This window comes from Centroberyx gerrardi, chromosome 3, assembly GCF_048128805.1.
Source record: "Centroberyx gerrardi isolate f3 chromosome 3, fCenGer3.hap1.cur.20231027, whole genome shotgun sequence".
NCBI classification, from domain to species: Eukaryota; Metazoa; Chordata; class Actinopteri; order Beryciformes; family Berycidae; genus Centroberyx; species Centroberyx gerrardi.
In genome coordinates this window covers 28597799-28607180 of record NC_135999.1, presented here as the reverse complement: position 1 = coordinate 28607180, position 9382 = coordinate 28597799, and positions in this window count along the sequence as shown.

The window sequence follows — 9382 nt, the reverse complement described above, 5'->3', positions numbered from 1 at the left end:
CTGCTCACTGGTTTCATCCTATCCTATGTTATCTCATTTTATCTCATAGCCTTATAGACTTATGAAAGATAGGTAGGCTAGTGGGATAGCAGTTAGAGAGACCATCTTTCAATCAGAGGACCAACCTCTCTGACCTCCCTGTGGAGGGGGGTCAGAGGTCAGGTCAATGTTATTAATACTATTATATGCTGCCAAAATTACACAAGAACTCATTGGCATAAACATATACCAAACAACTTATAAGGATATCTCCTATCTTGAAAAGCACGATTTAATGCATAGAGATGGTACAATAATATTTTAATATGATCTGTTTTTGGTCTGTACACTCAAATACGTATTACCTCCCCCTGACAAATGTTCTGCTTTTATTTTGAAGGACACATCACCTAACTTCCGGTATCGTGCTAGCTAACTCTGTCTGGCTTGACGCAGTTTGAAGCCAGTGAAAACGGATATGGTTTGGATCGACGACACGCCGTCGTCAGAGGGGCGGGTTCACACGACCCGTCTTTAAGGACACCGGGAGGACTGGGCTGTGAACCCGCTGACCCCAGCAGGCTGCCGGGCTGCAGCCGCCGAGCGGGGCCCGGGACCTGCTCTGCTTCCGGACCGAGAGGTTAAACAGAGCAACAGACCGCGACAGACCGCAACAGACCGTGTTTTACAGCTGTTAACAACAAGCTAACAGCCGTTTGTTCACGAGACCCCTCTTACCTGCTCTGAAGCCACTGTAAATGCCCGGCTTCAGTGGCTTACTGCCTTTTAATGTAATGAAAAATAACTAAAATATTCAATAAATCTTATATTTTTAACCTATAATCATTGAATAATGGCAGTTAACGCTGAATGTTACTCTTCTGACATTCAGTGTGGCTTAATTCACGGTTCTTAAACAGTAGCTTAACAACTCTGGTTGGTTGCTAAGCGACACATAAGTACAGTGATTTTCCTGTGATTTCCCATTTAAATGAACGGCCACTCACTCATATGGGCTACTTCACATAACACTATAAATATACACATATTTAACCTCAGAATATGTTTAGAGATATGGTTCAAAATCTGCATAAAAGGGCTAGAAATTTATTTGCATTTAGATGATGATTTAATTTGAAATATATCTTGAATATGCTTATTATAGGCCTACTTAAAGATGTCTGTCAATAGCATTTATGTATTTCGAGTGAGAAAATATAGCCTACTTTAAATGAATGTCACAAGCCTATACAAGCACATGATTTTGGCAGTTCTTTCTGCATATTTTGAATCATATCTCTGAACATATTCTGAAGTGTAGGATATGAAATGTAATTTTTTTCAGCATGAGGAGAGATTAAAATATGCATGAACAGGCTTTTAAAGCTGCTGCCTTGTGATGGCAGGAGAGGAACAGCGAGCTGTATGGCACAGCCAGAGTTATTTAGGCCAACTCCTATAGCGCTCTGCATGGAGATTGTTAAATCTTAATGTAATGGAGGAAAGTAGGTTGGCGCGTCCCATGCGCACAGTAAGCCAGGTTTTATGAATATTATAGAGGATAAGCTGTGTGGTGTGTGTGGTGTGCCCATGTGTGTGTCTGACAGATTTAATGTAAAGCCCATATTTGTATAGGCCTGTAGGGTGTGTGTGTGTGTGTGTGTGTGTGTGTGTGTTTTGTATGTCCTTAACTAGTATGTAATAATTTGGTATTCATCTATTTAAACAGAAATGTATGTATGTTTGGACATCATACTTAAAGGACAATGCCACCGTTTTTGACCAGTGGGCCTTGTGCAATTCCTGCCTTAACTGAAGCTGAAGGAAACTGTCAGTTATTGTATTATTATCAAGTTATTGCTCCTCATCTTCCTTTTTTCTGCTGCTTCAGACCTGCACAATATTGACAAATAATCACATTGCGATTATTTTTCGGAATATTGCAGTGCAGTATACAGACACAGATTTTTCAATATTTGAGATTCCTCTGCAAACAAGAAGCATTGTGAATAAAAAAACGGAGGCGTTGCTTAATATTTGCTGTGTTTGAATACAATGAAAGTTTTTTTTATAATGTGCAGTTTAATCAGTTGGCCAGAAATTGGGCTCAGCACCAGAATAATGTGTGTGGGAGGCCATATTTAGCAGCCAACAGTTCATCTTGCAATTTCCAGTTAATTTTGCAGCCCTACTTCAGACTCACTTTTCTTCAATGTACAGCAGGGTCTGGGTCAATGAATGAACTCACCAATTCCAGTTTAACTGAGGAATTGGAATTTGAATTTGAAAAAGCCTGCAGGAAACAGAACTGGAATTGATTTGGAATTTCAGGAAGTTTAATTTAATTCAATGAAATTCTGTAAAATTCCATGTTTTTTTGTTTTTTCTTACCACATATCTGAGATTACACGTATTGTTATATATCATCAATACTGAATATCATAAAATGTTAAAGGAACCTTTCAGCTGGTATTTGATGCAGAACATGTAATGGTAATCCATACATTATGATTGAATGTGTTTCATCTGTTGAACTGTGTTTTATTTGACTCATAATGTTTGATTTATAATGTTCAGCGAGTCGAGACAAACAGGAACTGAGAATACCGTGCATTCTCAGTTCAGTTCATGAATGGCTCAAACTCTGATGCACAGATATTAAACACAGTATCTTTTTCAAAGTCAGTCTGACTTCCGCTGCTCACAGGATCCTGGTCAGTTTGACCCTCCATGAACTTTAACTTCAGCGGTGTCGAAACCACTTCCTTGTGTTTTCAAAGAACTGAAACTGATAACTGGCAGAGTTTTCTGAACTTTCTGAACAAGTGTGCAGCAGGAACAAGTTAGTTTATTTCAAGTTTGTTTATTTATATAGCCCTTTATATCACAAGCTTGCCTCAAAGGGCTTTAGGACAAGGGACAGTCTTGTTCACGTTGCGGTCCATGTTAACCTGTTGTGTATGAGCCGATCGCTTCTCACCAAGCCTGCACTCACTGCTGGTTTCAGCCTGCAGTATTTCAGTCTCCACACCAGTTTTCTGACGTCTTCACTTTGTCTTAGTCACACTATTTGGATGTTGATTCAACTTCTTCTTGCCTATCTAAACATTTTCAAAGATTCGTTTTCCTCCACCTGCTCCACCTTCGTATATTTTCTCCCCAGCTCTGCAAACAATTTAAGGGATAAAGGACCTCAAACTTGTACGCGCTGATCAGCCAAAATCCTCTGCATTGATGAGTTGGATGTTGAAGGGTTTAGTCCAGAGCTGCAGTGGATAGATCTACATCTCTGCTCATCTTTAACAAACTCCTTAAACTTTATTTTTACATTTGGAAAAACAAGAGTACACTGTTTATTGCATGTTTTGGTCTTGAATAGGACTCAGTTTGCTCTGGTTTCGGTCTGGACTTGGTCTTGTGGTTTTGACTCAAACTCGACTGACTGGACCTGGCTTGGAGTTGACTTGGAACGAATTGCAACAGCAAAAGGCAGGGAAATATTAGTTGATACTATGGATAATGTAAAATAGAGGTATACTAAAGGAAACACATCACAAAGGGACGGACATGCACTCTGTGGTCGGTTTATTATATTGTACTTTCATACAAAATGAAAGTGTTAATCCCTGTCAAGTCATGAATGGCACAGGACCCACAAGTTAAATATCATCTATGGTCACTCATTTATTTGCAGCTGAGAAATATAGAGTTGCGTCATATTCGTCCTCCTGGATGTTAATGAAATAAATCTGTAATTTTACGTAACACCATAATCCTGATCCCAGGCTAATCCCAGGCTAAACTCAAATGGGTCAAAAGCATTTTTCTGTCACTGGACAGAAGTCTGCATGGCAAACGGTTCAGTTCAGACCCGCTCAGTGAATCACCACACAGATCAACTGTCAGCTGGGAGATGGGTTGGCCTGCTGGCATTTATCATTTTTGAATATCCGGCTTGTTGCACCAGATAAACCAGTTTGTGTTTGTGTTTTACCAGCCAGTTCCCAGATAAAGCCCAGATAAAGAATGAAGTAATATTATTCAAATTTCTTTTTCCTTGTTTGTAGATGTGGTGGAACGAAGTGTGATAATTGACAATTTTGTCAATATGAAAGTAAGAAAGTGGTGGTGACTACGGGTCCCCAGAGGGGCCAATAATGTGACTGATCAGCCAAGAACTAGAGGAGAGGTAGGAGGGCTAAAAATGTGAAATTGTGTAATTAGGTCAGAGTCCTGAGATTCAACTCCCACATAGTCCCCCAACGCACACACACACACACACACACACAAACACGCACACACGCACACACACACACACACACACACATATACACACACACACACACACACACACACACATACATACTTACAAGTTATGAGTTTGAATCACTTCCTTAAAAATGACTAAATGTCATGACTAGGTTTGTCATGACTAGATTCCATATAAATAAGTAAAGTTATATGATGAAATCTTTTGCCACTCGAGTTTCTGAATTATGATGCAATGATAACCTTTAACCTTCTCAACATGGCAGAAACATGGTGTTTGTAGCTGGCCAGACAAACCATCATTACTAACATTAGTTTAAATGTAGTCTGTTAAATTAGCTTGTTCAGCTGCAGGACGTCCTGCAGGCGAATGCAAGGCTGTTTAGGTGTCGGACTTTTCCCACCGGCACTTGAACGCAGCACAAGGCACAGTCTGTTACACTTTGCCTTAGTTAGATGACCTCTATCTTATCAGTATGTGGTCTTGTATTTATGTAATAGCAGCAGCCAGCTGGTATGAATGGCATCCCTACATGTGGATTTGAACTGGGCCACAATGCAGCAAGACAACAGGAGGAGCGTCACACCTTCCTTCACACAACACCCACCTGCTGCCACTCACTGCCAGGCTGAGGAGGGCTCATCTCCACATGTAATCTTACTGCTTACTTGCTTAACATTCAAAGGTGATAACCAAATAATCAGTAATGTGTAAATGTTAAAGTAAGCAGATTTACTTTTGGATAACATTGCCTCTCAAATCAAGCAGTTAAACTAAAATATTACTTCATTTTGCAGACTGTAATTTAAATAGTAATTATTATCAGCTGAAGCCTTATTCAACCATTATTTCAACGTGTGTGAAATGACATCAGTGTCTAATCTCACAGTTTTAAAGTCCTTTTCCCTTCATACATGTTTTGAAGTTATCCAAAAAGCACTTAACTTCTCTTAAAAGTTCGCTCTAATTTGCTCTCATCTTGAAAAACAAAACCTTTCAACCTTTCCCCTTAACTCTCTCTTTCTTTTAGCAGCACTTCTCTCTTGCACGATCATTCTCACAGGAATATTGTCAGCGCTGTGGCTCTGACCCAAGGTTTCTTGTTAAAGGTTGGCTGTGATGTTGGTGATCCAGGAACTGAAGCTTGACATTGCACTCATTATAATTTGCTCTGGATGAGGCGTCAGTTAAATCCCTGAGGTAATGTAGATAGGCAAATTTGCTAATAAAATTATATCTACTGTATTTGGGATCACACATCACACTGAGGCAGTCCATGCTGACTGTGTGCACTCTTGGTACTCTAAGACGCTTTGGATAAAAGCATCCAATAAATGGCATATGCTACAATAGGGTTAGACGGATATATTGGTCTGATGTTATAAATCGGGCCGATATTGACCTTTTATTAGATAGCAGACACTGGGTTAGGGTTAGTCAGCTAGTGTCATCAACCTCTGATATGATTCAACTTTGTAAAACCTGCAGTGGGCTTTTATTTTCTTTGCGCATTTAATTTATGAATTACATTTTTCAATAATGTTTTCTGCAAATTAATTATTTAAAGGCAGTAATATCCAGAGTTCCGCCTTCATTGAATAGGTGTAGTGGGACAACCTGTCTTAAAGAGCTGCAAGAATTTCATTAGTCTGGGTTTCAGTGGAGAGTTTTAGTGTCCCATGATGCTCTAAATGCTGTTTCAGAGGCTTTTCACCCTGACGAGAACAACATTCTGGGGGGAAACACTGAATATTTTTAATGTTTTGGCTTGAAAACAGTCAAATTTAAAGATACTGAATATCAGCACAAAATAGCTGCTATCAGCAGCTTCAATCCAAAAACATTGGTATCAGTATTGGTCTGCAAAAACACAAATCGGCCTCGTTACAAGCAGACAAACACGCCTTACCTTTCAGTCTGTGGCTTTTGGCTTTTCCCTGCTATGATGGCCGGCTCTTCCCATCCACAGGAAGTGAGCGTATTGAGGGAAAAGCTTCCGACGGCTGATTCCTCAATGCGATGAAGGAGAGGAGATTTGAAGAGCCAAAGAAATTCGTTCCAGGTCCTTCCACCTGCACAGCAAAATTCCTGCACCTGACAGAAGCCGTGGCGATGTGTGAATCATGCGTGCCTCTGCCTCTGCCTCTCTCTCTCTCTCTCTGTTGCATTGTGACTCTTACAGGAGGAAGTCAGCCTTGTCCTTGCCAAGGTAACCTGATCGAAGCCTCAGCGGCCCCTCCCTCCCTCCTGCAGGGCAACAGCCCAGCACATGAGATGCAGCACCAAGTTCAGGACTTCCTTCCATTCGCCATCATTTCCTTTCTCTTCCTCTCTCACATACGCACACACACAAACACACACACACACACACACACACACAGATGGAATTAACCTCCAATAAACTACCCCCCACATGGTTAAATTACATTTAACCCAGAGAGGGAAAACCAGTTTAGACACGTTTTAGGTATGAAGTGATGTATGTGTGTGTGTGTGTGTGTGTGTGTGTGTACTTGTTTTGCTATCCTCGTGAGAACAAGTTTGGGTTTTCGATTGAAAACGTGAGGAGATTTTTTTCATAAGGTTAGTTTAGTATTAGGACTTGGGTTTAGGTTAAGGTCAGAATTGGGATTCAATTTGGGTTAGGATTAGGATTAAGGTTATAAAATTAGTTTGGGGTTAAAATTTGGGTTCAGGATTAAAACTATAGTTAGGATTAGGTTTAGGTTAGGGTAAGGGTTAACTAAAGTTAGGCATGTAGTGATGAGGGTGGGTTGGGCTTTGAATGCATAATGTATGTATGCGAGGTCCTCACAAATACAGTAATACATACAGTATGTGTGTTTGTGTGTGTGTGTGTGTGTGTGTGTGTGAATGGTCATGTGTCACACAGAGAGAATGTAGACCCCTTGGTTAATAGATTAACTATCTTTGCAATGGTAAAGAAAATATGGAGCCTAATAAGGAATCTGTGTTGCACTCTGCTAGTGTTTCTATTGAAACGGGAGCATATAGATGTACATAATGTACATCTATATGCTCCTTAGACAAGTTTTAGGTATGAAGTGACGTGTGTGTGTGTGTGTGTGTGTGTGTGTTTGATTCACAATAGAAGCGTGCATACCAGCCTGCCCAGGAGGAATGTTAATAATGTCAACAGAGCGCCAGGCTCATACGAGACATATAGATTTTTATTAGGTCACTTTCACATATCAGACAATGCAATTCCTCATGTAAAAGCATTTACTTCACACTAATACAAGGTCACATGTGATCCCTCTCAGTCCAACACCACCAACACTTACATCAATGATTAAGATTTTTTGTTACCATGGTGACACACTAAAAGTCTATCTCTATGGTGCCAGGAATATTTAACAGATAAACAGCAGCCAGATTCATCAAAAAATCAGCAGTGCGTTAGGGTGCGTTCACACCAAGCACGTTTGGAGCGATGCATTTGAACTGCGGTGTAGTTCATTAGGAGGGAGAATGTAATGTGAACAACCTACAGGAAGAGACCCCAAAAAGCAAAGTTTTATGGGTTTAAGAAGACTGATGACATGTGATAGCCAGCAGTTCTTCATGCTTGGAAAGCCTAGCATAGCAAAATGAAGTCTGGACTGATGCTCATATTCAACTATTTCTTCATGTGTTCCTAACTGGTTTGAACACCAGAGAAGAAGAGACAGTCAAGTCCATCATGCTTAGCTAAAGTTACAGGAACTGGAATCATATTTGTTTTGACTCTCCTGCTGCCAAAATCTCTAACCTGCAGGATGACAGGTGACCAAAACTCTGTCCAATAAACAAGCGACTTGTGAGTCATATGACTTTTGTTTACAAGCCCTGGTTCACTTGTAATTGGCCTGTGTGAACATAAACGCACCAAATACAGAAATGCAACAAAGTCAACTTTCCCACTACGGTTCAGACCAAAGCAAACTAACTGTAGGTGAGATCGCACCCTTAGATAGCAGTAGATTTTTTTTTTGAGTACACAAGTTTCTATGGGTCCCCACTTTTCTATCCGTCTAACTCACTATACATGTGGAATGTGAAGCTGTTCTTTCTGCTCCAGATCTGTTTCAGTTGCTGCCTCTGTAATGAAAGCGTGCCACTACCACAACTACGGAGAGGGCTAAAGGAAAAGATACAACGTAATTTGGTCTTTCTAAAAAGTAGCTGTATATTGATTTTGATTCTTTTTGGCTGAAGCAAAGTGGTTTTAGAGAGGATGGGGGGAGGGGCAGGAGGGATTCTCAGGTGTGTGGGGGGGGGGGGGGGGTGTAACTGTGGTAGTGGCTGGTAGCTGACTCGGGATCAGCTGACTCTCCACGTCCTCTAAGTCAGTGGTTCTCAACCTTTTTGGCTCGTGACCCTTAAAACGAAGTGATGCCTACACACGACCCCCATCACAGGTGGTGAACACTTCAACCAAAACATGATTCTCCCTTTTCAGCTTGTTTCATTTGATTAATAATCAGAGTCATAGAGGCTTTAAACTATCCAGTATTTCACAAGAAAAAAACAAAATTTTGAGAAAAATCATAAAAAAAATAGACATAATAATAAATCTGTATAGTAGTGTTTTTTTCTTATCCCATATCATCTCACGACCACCCCAAAACGATCTCGTGACCTCCTGGGGGGTCTCGACCCCCAGGTTGAGAACCACTGCTCTAAAGCATCAGGAGGAGGCAGGCGTGTCAAACTGACCCCAGACCAGTGTCTTAAACATGCTAAAGACGATGTTACAGGCAGCTTCTCTGAGGAGACTGAGCTGGGTAACGTTGCCTGCAGCAGGGAATGAGGATTGTAAATAATATAGTGAGGCGTGAGGAAGATAGCATCATATATGCTGTTTGCTTTTATCCAAGAAAACCATTAATCCTGGCAGTGTTGGTACCATGCTATACTAGCATCTGAGCTACACAGGACCACAGAAAGTATCATTTAAAAACACAATAAACAAGTTTTATCCAATGTAGTTTGCCTCAAAAACGTTGCCCAAGCATCATGATCAGCTAACTGTGCGTTCAGACCGCTATCAACCACATCGCCGTCCAATGTCTGATTTGAGCAAGCTGTTTCCCAGCTGCAGTGCCAGTGTTGTTACAGGCGGGACACGTG